Source organism: Varroa destructor, unplaced genomic scaffold (genome assembly GCF_002443255.2).
Source record: "Varroa destructor unplaced genomic scaffold, Vdes_3.0 BEIS01000006.1, whole genome shotgun sequence".
In the NCBI taxonomy this organism is placed as follows: Eukaryota; Metazoa; Arthropoda; class Arachnida; order Mesostigmata; family Varroidae; genus Varroa; species Varroa destructor.
Genome location: NW_019211459.1, coordinates 27,948,947 through 27,964,907, shown reverse-complemented (window position 1 = coordinate 27,964,907; position 15,961 = coordinate 27,948,947). Strand labels below are relative to the sequence as shown.

The 15,961-nt window shown below is 40.1% G+C and overlaps 2 long non-coding RNA genes across 3 annotated transcripts in view; one reads left to right on the top strand and one right to left on the bottom strand.

Annotated features, from left to right (window-relative positions):
* Positions 1 to 217: 217 nt before the first annotated feature.
* On the bottom strand, positions 218 to 14,298 carry LOC147755066 (uncharacterized). Of its 2 annotated transcripts, none has more exons than XR_015330560.1 (4): positions 13,861 to 14,298; positions 9,422 to 9,724; positions 8,448 to 8,578; positions 218 to 882 (listed from the first exon to the last, which is right to left on the bottom strand). It is a non-coding gene; the product is annotated as an uncharacterized LOC147755066 (long non-coding RNA). The 2 variants fall into 2 exon arrangements; XR_015330561.1 differs by lacking the exon at positions 218 to 882 and adding an exon at positions 890 to 6,755.
* The window catches only part of LOC147755065 (uncharacterized), a 10,305-nt gene continuing 5,267 nt past the window's right edge, over positions 10,924 to 15,961 (top strand). Inside the window, exon 1 of the long non-coding RNA XR_015330572.1 lies at positions 10,924 to 11,163. This is a non-coding gene — a long non-coding RNA (uncharacterized LOC147755065). The remainder of the gene's footprint in view (positions 11,164 to 15,961) is intronic.

The window sequence follows — 15,961 nt, the reverse complement described above, 5'->3', positions numbered from 1 at the left end:
ACACGTCTATTCCTTATCACCAAGGGGTCCAGACCGAATAGATCACAGCGTTTACTTGCCACGTGGGGGGCGCCTTCAGTCTAACCTCCTTAGCTGACGCAATAGAGACTTTCTTCAGCCAAAATGCACTGTGCTAGAGCTGAATTGTTGAATCTGCACTTTATTCCAATATATATACTTCATTATGAGAACACAGATGAAATTAAGATTTCAGGTCTTAATTCAAGGAATACAATAGCAAATTTGATCAATTTATTTGATTTTTCCATCCGCTGTTTCCTAAACGTTTGTTACAACGAATTGTAAATTGAATCATCAGGCTTTTTGTTCTTTAATGTTCCGGCAAGATTGTTTTCCCCTGCAATTGCTGTCAGATCTATTAAGTGCTTATAAAAGTTACTGAAATAAAACGATGGAATCAGCTGATGAAGCGTACCGCGTATCCCATGTCGTTGGCGAGTGGTAACAAGCTTGCGCTACTCCTGTTAAGGACGAGAGTCCCTCTTGAAACGCGAGAGGCGGTGAGTGAGAAGAGAACAAGATGATTTACTGTGACTTGAACATCAGTTCGACACGGATGGACCACCAAGCCATCCAGTGGAGCCTATTAGAGCCTGATACACACCGCCTGTCACCACAGGCTCAGAGCGTCGTCCCAGGTGCTATTCATCATCATGTTGGATCCAGCTATCTTTATCGTACTCGCTATGGCACTTAATGCTCTTTGAGAGGTTACCTGCATGTACGATGCCTTATCAGCCATAACTGGCGTTCATCATCGACTTCTCTTTTTTAGCTAGAGTAGCTATAGATCTGGTATCGAAGGATGAAGGGTCCAGAAGAATACGTATCTGATGCTTCGGCACCCCGGAGAGCAGTAAGCTGTAACGGTATAAGATAAAAATGTGGACATCATTTTACCACTCTCACTCAAAAGCCCCATTTCCCGCGAGTAGCGATAACTAAACCTTAATATATCTATAATAATCCGCTGTGTGATGAGAGATTTGCTCCAGTAAGACGTAGCTTCGCAGTGAACCGTTGTGAACAGTTTCAGCAATTCATAATGTAATCATTCAGTTTTAACTGGTGATCGCACCTGCATCAATGAATTCCTCTGAGTGACAAATACACATGTTTCTGGTCAATGCCTTAAGTAATAAACTAGGTCTAATGCCTTTCTTATAGGAACTGCAGGGAAAACACGACAATTTTTCAGGCAACCCAAATTGGTTACGAGCCAACATGACGTTTTTCGCTATTCAATAAGAGTTAAATAAGACGCAAAGCTAAGACATGGGCCGGATGAATAAACAAGTGTGCCGCTCAAATAGAACCTTAGATAAGTGCTCGAAGTCTGCTTCATGCACAGTGTGCGCCATCGGGCGCCCTAATCTGCCACTGACGACAACAATAATTCCCTTTCGCTTTTAGGAACACTCGGACACTGCAGTGGACGATGCGGGAGCGTCGCCTGATGGTTGATGGTTATTGCAGAGGGCCACCGACGCAGAGGTGAAATGCAGATGGAAGCAAGAGCTTGGCAGAGGAAAAGCACTTCCCTAGCTAGTCGCCAGATAGTAGCTGCTGTCAGATGCAAATTTACGAGCGAGAACTGTCCTGTTTAAGGAGCAGCAGCAGCAGCAGCACAGTGTAACGTAGGAACGTATAGAGAAGTCAGTAGGAGTTGCAGAAGCGGAAGCCCAGATACAGCAAGGAGGGCTGCACCCAGGTCCCCAGTCCCTTAGACCTCTTCTATACAGCATCTTGGCCCCCACAACCTGGCTGGCTGTCAGCCGCAGCTGGCACATATTCGTACCACCCGCCCAGCGCCGGCCACCCAAAAGACCGCCTACCGGATCATCCACAGGCAAAGCTGAATTCTTTCCACGGACTTGCATGCGAACATCAAAACTGCCCACGAATAGAAACCAACCGAAGGGTTACTGTTTCCCTTAAATTCGCTCGTTTGAATCTCTGGCGAAAATTGGAAGCGAGCAGTCAATATAATTTCGGTTGTATCGTACGGCTATTCCTAATGACCAATTCAAATCGGCATCGAAGAATATAAGCCCATACAAAAATATGATAAATTATTTCACCTGTTTCAACGCAATGAATGAAGTATCTTGGTAAGTATTATAATATATAAGGCGATGTTTCTCTCTTCAAGATTATCCCTTTATTTTTGGCACTGACTGAAACCGCTTGATAGTGCTGCTGTTTAGAAAATGATTGCACTCGTTGTAAGCAGCAGAAGTTTAACATAGTCGGTGGTTGATCGAAATGCTCGCACGAATATCGTAGCGGAAAACTGTTGTTCACTGCAGTCCGACCCATTTGAAGACCTCATTCACCGGTGTTCTTGGCCGAAGCGATTGTCAGTCATATAGTTGCTGTACTCTGGCTGGCTACTACGAGGTCGACTAGAGACTTGGATGTTGAAGAGAACGAAACAACGGAGAAGAAACCTCATTAATCTTCCTCAAGGCGGGGGACGACTGGCCTCGCGCATTACGAGGATTTGCTACGAGGAGCGACGGTCCTCTCAGCTGGCTGTATCGTAGTAACAGTAACAGGCCCAACAAGGCACAAGGCAGCGCGGCCAGGCAACGGAATCATCGACCGCCGTGCCATCGGCAATAGCCTCTAGTCCAATACAAACCAGCTCAGTAAGACCAAATAGAAAAAGAAAAAACGAGATGGACGCCATTGCATCGCGCAGTGGTGGCTTCGGTGACAGCCTGTTCGACCAACTAAGATGGCCGACTATAAGGCTCAATTGCGTATGTTAGACCGATAAAATAGATAAGAACTTAACATCGGCTTTGGCCGACGGCAGATAGCGCTGCTGTTCCGATGCCAGTGGGGTAGCTGTGTTTAATTAAATCTATGTCTACGTACTTGTTCACGGCCTCCCGATAACAGAGGCTACTACTGCCGCTGACGCAATACAGAGTCCCCAGTTTCATTAAAGATAATTGATTGATATCCTCTCCCATCCAGCTACAGTTAAGCTTCTGGAGACAAACTTTGGAGTTGAGAGAAATTAGCCAACGTTTCGTACCACCGCTTCGCCAAAAAGACGGCGAAGGTCATATTTGGTTATATTCTTTAGGTGTGTCCTCTTAGAGACGCCAGATTCCATCTCTTGCGGAAACTCTGGATAAGCTGCATTGCTAATCATCTGTAAGCGCGAGCGTCTTATCACCTTCGTTAATTTAAAAGTGCGTAATCATCAGATCTTTTCCAACTCAAGGTGTTTCGAGTTCCCTTACGTCTGGTAGTTCCAACGCAAAACGAACTACATGTCTATGAGCGGCTTTAAACCTAAGTGACCTGGTGCCTTGAAGTTTAGAAGTAGTATGTGGCCCTACAACTTTAGTCTGATATATCAATCTTGAAAATCAATATTGAACGCTCATACAGACCACGGTAGTCCATATTATGTTTATAAAGTTTTTTTCTTGATACAATATAAGGATAATTAAGTTATCAAACATACAGGCAACATTGTTTGACAGACGTTCGTAAATCATCGCTTTTGATGACGGTTAATAAGGATAAACAGAAATCAAATCTAATGCTCAAACCTAACATTGCAAATGTTGGTCTTAACGTTGGAGACCTATTTTGCGTTTAGCAGGCCTATATGAATATATACTATACCTTCATAAGAAACCTAACATCTAAGCAAGACTAATGTGACTGTTGCAGTTATAACACGAAATACTAAACTGATACTCCTCAGTGAGAACATGGAAAATCCACACTAGCAAATATCGAGTTGAAAGGGAAGAGCTGATAACACTGCACGTCTGCGCACTTTATTCCAAACACGTAATTCTAGTTTGCAATAGTCACCTGGCATCGTTCGCTGAAAATCGTCACAATGAGCTCAATTCACCAGAAGCGGAAGTATAAAAGTGTCCATATAAAAGTATAAAAATCCACTTATTATGGTACCTATTATTATATAGAGCCTTACTCGTATGTCCGTTTCGAAACTAATGTTGACCTAATTTCGAACGCATTCGAAATAATTTACCTGCGAAAACACTTTTCGTTCGACAATCCCAATTAATTATACAGAAAAAAAAAAAAAGTTTGTTTAATTTAGCACATAAAAGCAAAACGAGTAATGCATATCAAGTTTTCTACTTTAAAACAACTTCCGTATATGAATGTTATTCTAACCAAGCTTCTCATAACCCTACTTATGTTAACTTTTGTGTCGGTAACGTTTACCGTATAAGATTAGTCCGGCGATATCGATCTTCGACAACCAGCCCAGTCTAACCAGAATATAGGATCGTTATCTGGAGCATTGAGGATCGACAAAGACCAATCGACAAGAGTAAACTTGGTTACCTGCCAGCTTTAACCATGAAGTGAGCTGGATATCTGCATATTTGTGCATTTTTTAAAAATATTCATTATCAAGAATCGAATGTTTGCTTTTGCTTAGGATTTTTTTTTTGTTCACAAGGGAACAAAGGCGCAATTACGATTTTTTTCTGATACTCTATTGACGATCAACATTAGATGCTAGATTTTGTGAAGTCTCACACTCATATGCTAGTTAGCGATAGTAAGCTTTCAAGGTACCTGTGCCTCTTGTTCGGATCTATAGCCTTTATGATTGTTTTCCTTTACCCAGTGTCCCAGACACCAGACACATATTAACCTTCTAACAGGTTGTCAGCGATTAGGAGGTTCATACTGATTGTTATCAACGGTTCAATTGCTTATACCTTGGCCGACTTGAAGTAGCGCCTCGCCGTGATCATCCAATAGGAAGCTGGCCCTTGGACCGGCTGCCGAATGCTATAGTGAAGACTGGTTTGGTGGTGATCAATCAACGGCTGACAAGGAACTGTCACTAAAATCATCACTACTCCATCAAAGGCGGTACTTAATTCAGCACGCAGGCGTAGCAACCGCAATATCGTATGCAATATGCTTGTGCGCTCTGACAAGCGCTTACATAGATAACACCCATTTAAGCTAAACAAGCATGCACAAATAAATTCTAGCAAGCTTAGCTTCCGATGAAAGGATCACTCTCCATAAATGGGAGAGAAGGTAAAAATTAGAGCATCATTCTTAAGTGCTAACGACGCACTAGGAATTACTTCGAACAGATTTTGAACGAGGTAAGAGTAATAGGGCATATGCAATTAGTGCAACATAAATCATCGGAAAATGCTCTTAACAATCCAACAGCATGCAAGAGACAGCTGAGCATCCGAGGGGGTTAAATCTATATATTCCGTATCACAGTTATCATGTACTGGCCATCTTGATTGAAAGTTAGGCGTCTTTGTGGCTCTTTTTAAATTGTCAGCATAAATTAATTACTACACAGGGCACAGTCCACCACTTACAATACGTGGCAAAAAAAAAAAAACGCAATCAGGCAGAATTGGTCTGAAATTTCCGTATGAAGTGAACAGTCGTTATCTTGCTGGACTGATCGTTGTCTCACCGCTCGTCGCCGGTGACAGTATTGCTAGGTATATTGTAAAGGCTAAGATTATTGGGTACGATGCATTAGATCGTTTCAGATACAATATAATTTATCAGTCGTCATTGGAGGCAAACATGTGCAGTAATTAAGTCCAATCTTATATGACTTCGGTACCTCAAAACCCAGTATCATAGCCACATACCATAAAATGCACATAGTACAATGAAAATAAATCTGTGTACATATACGAACAGATGAAGGTGTTTGTTTGGAACTGCAATATTCGTCATAGACATGGGTGTTCTCGCCAAACAGATTTCGTTGGCGGCGACGTTTAAAAAATATTGCTGATATGACACAGCTTCCGAGCTTGCTCGTTTAAAGACGCGAAAAAGATACACGCATAGAGTAATCTCGTTTAGATACATGTTAAGATCGATAGTCAGTTGCAAAAAGAAATCTGTATCGAATTGGCCCACCCATAGAGATCGTTGGCCACTGAGGTTTGTATTTCTGATAAAAAGTCATCGGCCGAGTAACCACCTAAAACATCGACACCTGATTTAGCACCCAACGACTCGGCGCCTGACTACTACCTATCACTTTGACCCATTTTTCCGCCCATACATAACATCGGTGTTTTTCGTACAACACTCCGCTTTCTCATTTTTTTTTCTCAGCAGTTTGTTCTGGCCATAGATCAAAACGCATCCGAAATTTATGGCCCGTCATAACACTACAACGCCAGCAAGAGCTTCGAGAGCGTCAGCACTCATCAGGATGGGCGCTTCTTCTATACCTGCCCGTGCGTTTAACGGTGCTCGTTCTTGAGTAGAACACATCCGTCTGTTTGCTTCTTCTTAGCCCTCAAATATTCAGACCTTCCATTGCGAAAAGGTTTCCCAAAAGCAATGCACAGTTGAAAACGCTGTATAGAGCGGCCCAGGACCTAACCTTCTCGCTCGAAACGAGCGCGCAATAACTTCATGCGGTGTACTCGTTTAGCCCCCGACCAAGTCAAGCCACCTCAAAAACAACCCAAATAGTCGTTGCTACGGAGATACTGATAAACAGTAATAGTCTCAACCATGTGAGTCCTTAGCGTTGACTGAGAATAAGCGTTGACAGATTTCTGGATAGTTTATTAACTAGCAAGTGGCATAACTTATTCTGTATAGCCGATTGACATAGACAGAGAGAAAAATCAATATATCTTTTTTTACTCAAAAAGAAACTTGTTTATTCGTTTTGGAAGAGCATGACATTTTGAAAGGGCGTGGTTCACCTACAAAATAATACAAAACAGATATGAAGTTGATTTGAGGTTTCAGTAAAAAGCCAAATGTGGAAGTTAACCAAAGATACAACTAGCTAACGGCTAATTCTACGGAAGGCTGGGGCACACAAACAATAGAGATGTTAATAACGGTGGTTTAACTATCGCCGACTTTTACGAAGTCAACGGTTTGGTAATAGATATCAACGAAGCTAACTTTGCGATTAAAACGGGATAACTTATTACGATCAATCCAACTTCTATGCCTTTGTTCGTGAGCGCGTTGTTGTCGCTATTTAGCACTGAAGCTATTTATTGTTATTCAACGAGGCTTCCCAACACGTGCTCTATGTGACCTTAACATTTAGTGCCTGTAAATGTAGTAACCTCGCTATACATCGATACAATATTCTATCGGATAAACCGTTAATTATTGATATTTTCAGTAGACTCATACTGTGCAACTGTGATTAAAGTATCCGAGCATATCTAATTAATAAGAAATCAATATCTTGTAATAAACACGCCTATTGACAGAAAAATAGTATTTCTATTGTGTTTAGAAGCATAAACTTTTCCCCTTTTTTGGTAGAGTCCATCGCCGAAAAATAAAATTTAATTTTGGCAAAAAATGCATAAGCAGGAACTCTTTTATACCTCAAGGACATAGACAGTCAGCATGACACTGCATTGAAAACTAGAACAAGAAAACAGAAGTCCATATTCTAAAAGTCTACATTATCGGTTATATCAAATAAATCTCACTCGCCAATACATATATGTACTCATTTTCTTTTGCCAGCAGTCTACATCCGCTTGCGGACTTTTCAGCTATCATCGAACACTTATATTTAACAGAAAAGAAAGAAAGAAACGAAGGATCGATTAGATGCGTTATCGATTCTTACTAGCGCTTAAGCTTTACTTAAATCATAAACCCGCTCGCTGACGTTCTTATTTTTGCTCATGTCAAAGGAACAGCTCAGATAGGGCAACGACCATACGAAAGCACGTGACACAGTCGAAGCACACATACAATTACATAACCCCACAAGCGCATACCCACCTAGCACACCCACTGCCACTGTTAGATCTTTCGTGCATATATGTATGGTACAGCGCAGGCGCCAATGATGCCTATGGTAAAACGAAGCAGAAGTGCATAGAAAAGAAAAGGGGGGTGAACTATATCCATATAGAAGCGGCAATGCCGAAAGCAGAGGCCTCGAATAAATGGGCTGGCAAAGCCGTTTGCAGCTTCCAGGTCGGATGCATCCATTAGCATGATTGATGGAAGAAGCGACGGACTGAACGAAGGAGCTGAATGGATGACAATAAGGAAGGAAGGAAGGAGAGAAAAAAGAAAAGAAGACAACAGAATCAAGCAGGACAGCATCGGCAGCAATGCAGGACACAATGTTACACGGAAGGGAACGTAACTCAGCAGGGGAAAAGAGCCTAAGCGGTCAAAAGAGACATGAGCGATGGCTGAATAGCTGCGTGTCTGCCTATCACTGCATGAAGGTGGTTGGGCAGTTGAAGAACGCCAATGCCTGACTGGAAGTCGAACGACGAAGCACCTGTCCATTGAAGCCACTTGCAGTAAACCTTACAACCTAAGTGCTGCACTCGCTATTAGAATAGACATCGTTTTTTATACACAAAGAGTAGACACAGTTAGCGAAGCTAACGATCTCTTACTATTATGTGGCGTAGCCTAAATGTGATTATCGAAATATCCCGCAATCCATCATGTATCAGGTATTGTCGCCACTACCTCTGCTTCCAAATTGACCCGTCAACCGCATTGATTAACTCGTCTCTGGCCAGATCTGCTTCAAAGGAGAAACGGAAAAGTCAATGCTGCTTTTATACGTATTACTGTAGGCATCGTCAGAAGCCATATCGGTTTATCGAGAGAAAACAAAATTGACCTATTATTATTATTATCATCATTTTTATAAGCAAGAATTTTGCACAGTCATATCTTACTGGTGGACTGACCTATCTATGCAACATCGGCTGATCCAGAATACACGAATACAAGAATACGAGAAATGACGAGGCCTTGACGTCAGCAGCAGCTTATTTGTGTTTGTCTATTTGTCTCATTGTCCTTATTGAACGTTTACAAAAACGCTTCCCAATGCTTGCACCCAGCCAATAGAATTTATTTGTATATATTTAATATAAGGTGTATAAAACGCATCATCTGTTTTATTCAGGCAAATTATCAGTAACAAGTGTTAAATTGGCTAAAATTATGTTAATTCTTGTATAATCTCTTGTATAATCTAGTAAAAATATTATGAATTTAGAGAAAGGAATCATTTAAGTGCCGACTTGTAATTTTTTTTTGTATTCATGAAAATGTTTCAACTGGAAATCTTTCTATTATTATGACCGTGTAATTATTTTTCTTCTAATATGTATTTTCTATTCGAAATAAGGAGTTTGCAAGCGATTTTTTTCCATAATAATTAGACCCTGTCGGATTCAGTCGCCAGAAACTTTGTGGAGCTCAGTTCTTGGCACCGGTTTGGCACATGGCGTGTTATTCGTGTTAATATCTTATACGTACTGTTGCTGCTCTATCGTTTGGCGCGGATCATCTAGGGCTTCTCGGAAATAACTGATGACACTGCCACGGTCACTGCCTATCACTGCCTACTAACCTGGGTATCTCACGCAGCCCCTTCGATTTGTATTTCGCTGCACTCCAGGCGCTTCGTCGCTCGATAATCCATCAGTATTGGTGGTGGCGTGGTAGTAGTCAACATGGCTGTGCGACCCAATGCAGGCCACACCCCATCGAGCACCCAGAACGAGGCTACCTTTCGGGGCGCCCGGCGACTCAGTAGCAAACGGTCTTCGCCGGCTTCTTAGAGCTCTCATCGTGTATGAATTACATAAATATTGGTAACATTGCTTGGTGCTATATGTGCTGTCCTTCTGCTACGACTCAGATGTGTATTAGTCTACAATTAGAGACGGACCCGAAATAAAACCTTATTTTATCGTAAACAGCCCAATATTACCTTATAAGTTAGCGAAATGTAAAATAAGCTGCGATGTGTAGGATGACTGTAATGATGACCTAGTACCAACGTCTATGTTCTTCCTCTTCAACCGCTTAAATAATATCCAGAAGAGATAAATTAGGCAAATCAGCTCGGAAGTCGTAAAGCTTTGCTTCCAACTTTTATCATTGATTAAGCAAGAACGATAAACATTATATCTGAAAACAAGAAGCCCTAAAGATAAAAGATAATTTTTTTACCGCACAATTCGATAAATATGCTTACAACATATTTTCTTGTACAAATTCAACATATATTCAGATTTTGTACATGTATTCAGATTTGTCAGAGTGTTTGCTTTGTAGCCGGCCTTGGCACCGCTATTTCTTATATATATATTTGACAATCAAAACAAATATATGAGATTTTTGTCAGCTTATTAATAGATGAAAATTCAGTGAGTACATGGACCTGATCTAAATGCTAACTTTTACCCTATCGTAGATCATGTAATCAAGTAAAGTGCTCTAGCTCGTTTGATTTTTTCCTTTCATATTTAAAAGCAATCGTGTAGTTTACAGTTATATTTAAATCATGCGAATCATATATTCATATCAATCTATGTCAAATCATTAAAATGAAAGAAGGCTAGTTAATCTGAACTCTCGATAATGATAGTTACCTCGTTCTTCAAATTGCCTACTATGAAATAGAGTGAACGTCCATAATTCCGATTATTCCGAAAGTTTTTCAAGAAATCCTTTTTAGTAACCTAAGTCAGCGTTACCTGTGTAAGGCAGTGGTTTGAAGACTATTTCTTACTGTGCGCTTCATCATGGCGTAGCCACTGGCGTGTTTGCTGGTTTGCACTCAAAAAAATATTCTGGTATACAGTCACTGCAAACCTTGACAGAAAAAATATAACCATAAACACCCACTGAGAACGAACGCATAACCGCGCCATCTTCACTGAAACATAACAAAAAAAAAAAACTCAAGATTTCGTGAGTCGGTGGGCGAGATCTACACTCGAAGGCTACCGCAGGAAGATGCTTGGAGAACCAACCGCAGAGGGAGGAGACGCCACAAAGAAGGACTAACTAAGAAGAAGCGTTAAAAAGGTTAGGGTACTGGCACAGAAAACTTGCATTCAGAACAGTGTCTGACGAACAGCACAGCACATCGAAGCTAAAAAAACACACAAAACACATCGATGCCTACTTCGTGACTCTGTAACTAACATCATTTTACCGGACAAGTTACTAAAAAAGTTGCTTTCTCCATTCAGGCCGTTCAGGGAAGCACTGGGCTTTGTGTGAACTGTTATTGTTTCATGATATTATGTTTCAACTAGAACAAACTGCGAGTCTAACAGTGGAAGGAAACTATCACGGAAGGTAAGGGACTTTTTTTTTGAAAAATTTTCTTGCCACGGACTGCATTCCATACGTCCTAGCTAAAAAGGACAACAATTGTACTACATATGTGTAGTAAATGCTTTATTATGTGAAATAAAATCATAAGATTAGCCTGTTTCTATTAATACAACAACATCATGTTATTTAGGGATTGATCTTCACGGTGCATATATACATATCGTATGAATTAGTAGTAAGTGCAACGATTTTGCGTCTAATAACTTGGCTAGCCCGTGGCATTCGTTAGTCACAGGCGGGTTTCTCCATTACCATTCTCAAATATGAATAAGAAAAAAATATGTCTCAATGAATCTTTTTGGATAACTCCGATGTGAAGAAATGTATAATTTATTTCCGAAAAGGCTTCAGTCAATCAAAGAGAGAACTATGGCGGAAAGATATTTTTCTACTAAAAAGCGAATATAAGGAACAATTAATGTTGCTACGAGCAATGCACATCAAGATACAAACAAGCTGGCCCATATAAAAGGCAATAGCTAAACCACCGTTGTGATCAATAGCTGGAGTTCAAATGACCACGTGTTTCAGAAATAGCCGCTAATCAAGTCGAATCGCCGGAAAGGGTCTTTACCTTGACTTTACGTTGTAGTAAGTTGGTATGGCGTAGTCTATGAAAAAGTTCACCAAAAAGTTGCTTTTTATTGGCCCCATCGTTAAAGCAATTCCATTTGGTTGTCGATAGACAACAACGGTGGCGGTCCGACCGTGGAATGGGTCGCGGTTCCGTGGCCTCACTCATTTTGTTAGGCTCATACATAGACCCCAATAGACGCCCAAAAAGGCACAGTCAACTGTTTGTGTGCGGAAAACGTATACTTTATGAGCCTATATTTTAACTATGTTTTATTATTACCATAATGCCTGAATCGGTTACGAGTATGATATTTATTGTATCCATTCTTTGACAAAGTATATGCTTCTTTGAATACTGATGTAGATAAAAATCAAACAAGCTGGAATAATCAAAAGGTATAAAGCTTTCGGCTTCTCGTACAGTTTTTAAAAACAATGCCTGGAAACGTGTTGAATTGCAACAGTACCCTTGTTATTTCTGCTATTATCCAGACGTGAAAAACTAGATAAGCGAAATAAGACAGATAGCTGATACATTTATTTAAACGTTCTTAGTTATCGTAAGTGCCAATACCATGGTGTTATGTCATGTCATTCATCACAAACTTGTTACCCTGTGCCATACATCTCCGCTATGATTAATTAGCCCACTTCAAACTTTTGATGACTGTTAGAGCTCTACAGCCCTACCTACTTACGTCAATTACGAAAGACAGCCATCTGTAACAGTTTTCTCTATTAAATGACATACGTCTCATAGAAGCTACTTTTCAAATGGCCCCACATGTTGCTGGACATCGTTTCCGAATGTGTCCTACAGTGTTCGAGTAACAGACAAATGTAGGTCCAGAACTTTCCTGAGCTTCACAACTATTTTAGGAAATCCCGCATTTCTCTGAAGACAACATCAACTTGATAAATCTCGATTGTTTTCTTCGAGTTGACCTGAAAGAGCTGATTCAATTTCTAACGGCCTAACGAATAAATCGTCCAGTAAAAAGCCAGGCGTCGCTGGTCCGTATCAATATTTACAATATATTATGTGTAATAAAATTAAATAAGTAAAAAGAGTAAAGAAATATTATCGGCTCAGTGTAGATATATATTTATAGCTGGCAATGATGCTTAAGAAAGACAGGCTCTTTTGTACTGCCTATATATACAAATTCAATTTGCAGTCATTTTAAGACAATTATCGACGCAGGGCCATGGACAAAAGAAGGTATGCGTTTACTGGATACTGTATATAGAAAACTCTGTCTAGTGTTAAGAAATAGGGCACGGCGTCCATAAGCGGGTCTACCACGTCAACCTTGTACGGCAATCAAAACATGTAAATCCGCTGACTTGTTGTAAATACGGATTAATACTCTAGTACGACGAACAAAATTATGATAACTTTTTTAAACGGTCAGCTTAACTATTTTATTGACCCCATTTATTTAGGGTAATTCATCTTGAAATTGTGTAAAAAATGCTTGTACGACGAGGTGGAGTAATTCTTGTTTGATTTAGGGCCTAATTTACTGTTTTTTTAATCCGAAACGCATTGTATATTAGTCAACCCAGCAGTTTGAACGGCCAAGCCTCAGGGTCAAAAAGACCAGCAGTCGCAGCTTCCAGTGTTGCTAAAGGCACAAAAATGCTATACAGTTTTTCGAGTAAATACGTTGTTTTTTATTGTTATCTTATTACATACTCAGTATTATTATTATTATTATTATACCTTTGACGGCTATAGATTCAGCTGAGCCAGCCAGAGATTTCTTGTTCAAAGTCCGTCATCTACTTAGGATAAGAAGCCGTATAATGGATTAAGAATAATTAATTGCGCATTTTACAAGTGAAGATCGTTCATGGATTGCGGCTGTATTCATCCGAGCGTCGTATACACTTCCTTTAATAATGATAGGCTGATAAACACGTCTACGATTGGTTCTTTATGTCGACTCATCATCAGAAAAAGCTTGCATTTGACTAATAAATGCTTTTCATGTGAAATTTTTTCAGACTTATTATCAGACTTTATTTTTTTCTCAGGCTTATTTTCAGCGAAACAAAACATTAAATATATTTTGTCACCTTAAACAATGGATTTCCTATAGCTTTCGTGGGCCACGCCGCGCTTGCACCTCGGATCAATGGATCGTTGTACGTCTAAGTAGACTTCTTTCTCCATGAGATGGCAACGGGTAGAAATCAACCTTCACTTCTTTCACCCCCTTTTTAGCTAAGGGTAAACACAACTGCATAGCCGATATAGCGGTCACAAGATGGAGCCACTAGATACTGCCGAAAGTCACTCGCGTTTCTCCGAACGCCACCCGGTGGAGATCTATTGCTTGATATTGAGTGGACATATCCCGTAGTAAAGCTGAGTTGCACGGGGCGGAGCCATACGAGGAAGGAGAGGCGTGGTACACTCGCAAGCAATCGCAGCTAGCACCACCAGCACAAAGGTGGTACAGGGATGCGACTGGGCCGGCATTCTCCTCGTACGCCCGCCAGATTGGCGGAAAGATCCTGCAGCCCTTCTATTTAGTTGTAGTTGTAATAGCAGCAGTAGTACGGACAAACGACTGTTGCCCGCGGCCTGCAAGAGCGTCGACTGAAGCGCCATTGGGCTGGCTGAGACCGTTGTACATCTTAAGCGGCGTTTTCTCTCGAACTTAAGCAAAAAAGGAGAGGAAGGAGCAATGTATTTATGAAAAGTGAAGACATCAATTGAGCGTTGATGAACAGACAGACGAGCCTGTCAAAAGCCATCCATCATAAGAATCGATTGAGATGATAGGCAAGAGAACGAGCAGAGATACCTCCTTAGGTGGCGGTGCTGTCGTAAGCAAACAGACCCTCGCAAGTACATCGCCTTTTATCGTATATGTACACGATATACATAACTATAGTAGAAGCCACTCAGTCTTATGCATAGATTAAGCGCGTTCGTAATGAGGCATCAATGCACGGACGGTAGAATATCTTAGTAGAAAAGATTGGCGATCGCAGTAGGTATAATACGAGCACCTGATATGGAAAATGTAAGAATATTAACATGAAAATGAGAAGAAGAATGAGAAAGAATATAAACATGAGAATAGAAAATATTCCCGTTTAGAGAATATATCTGAATGGCGGTTAAAAAACGGAATGCAGTCCAAACTTGTCTTATTTTTATTTATTTATTTAATTAAATTCAAAACTGAGCTTTAGCAATACCTATAGAAGTGTATTGAAGCAGTAGCAAATGTCGCTGAGTATTAGCTTTATAGTGACATTTTTGTGCAATGGAACTATCAATCTTATGATCACTAGCCATTATGTATGTAAACAGGTAGTAATCAACACGTATCGTCCACTACACTATACATTACATATTGCATTATTTAATTATCATTTCACAAAGTGTTCAGCATTCTTCATGATTTGCACTCGGTCTTACATGCGTATGCCATCAGATGGTTTGTTCGTCACGTTATTTGATTTATCGAATTGAAAACTTAGTTGTCTCAGGCAGATCTGGGTCTAGATTCAACTATTACACCTGAAATAGCTGTTATATCTGTATTTAACGTAACGCACTGCCAAATTACGCTACAAATTGCCGTAATGACAAAATATTGTCATTACTTTTTTATTTATTACTGTTTTTGCTTGCCATTGTAATATACATCATCATAACCCTTTCACTATACATCCTTTGTAGTATTACTTTACGCAGATAAAGCACTAATCGTTAACAGTCGTCTGTCTCTCCAAGCAGAATATCCTTAATCGTTTGCCGATCAACTGCTCAAGACTGAAGTAGGCATTTGATTAACACTCGTCATAACAAATACTGAGTTTTCCCTAAAAAGCAACTACACGCAACCTTTGCCTGTCATATTTAGCTTCTGTTTTTATTACTTTTTTTTCATTTTATTACTTATTTACTTATTATAAGAGCAATAATAATAATAATTGTAGATATCAATCGTTAACTCAATCTTGTTACCGTGTTATTTCAATGTCGTTATTTTGATTCCAACTGTAATGAACCCTCTGGAACGCAAACTTGCTTTTGTGCAGAAATATTTTTTTGTTTTCGCTATTTATATTCTACCTATTTAAATAGATTTATCTTTGTGATTAAATACGATTGTAGAATATATAATTACAGAAAAGACGTGCCATATTCAACTATGTA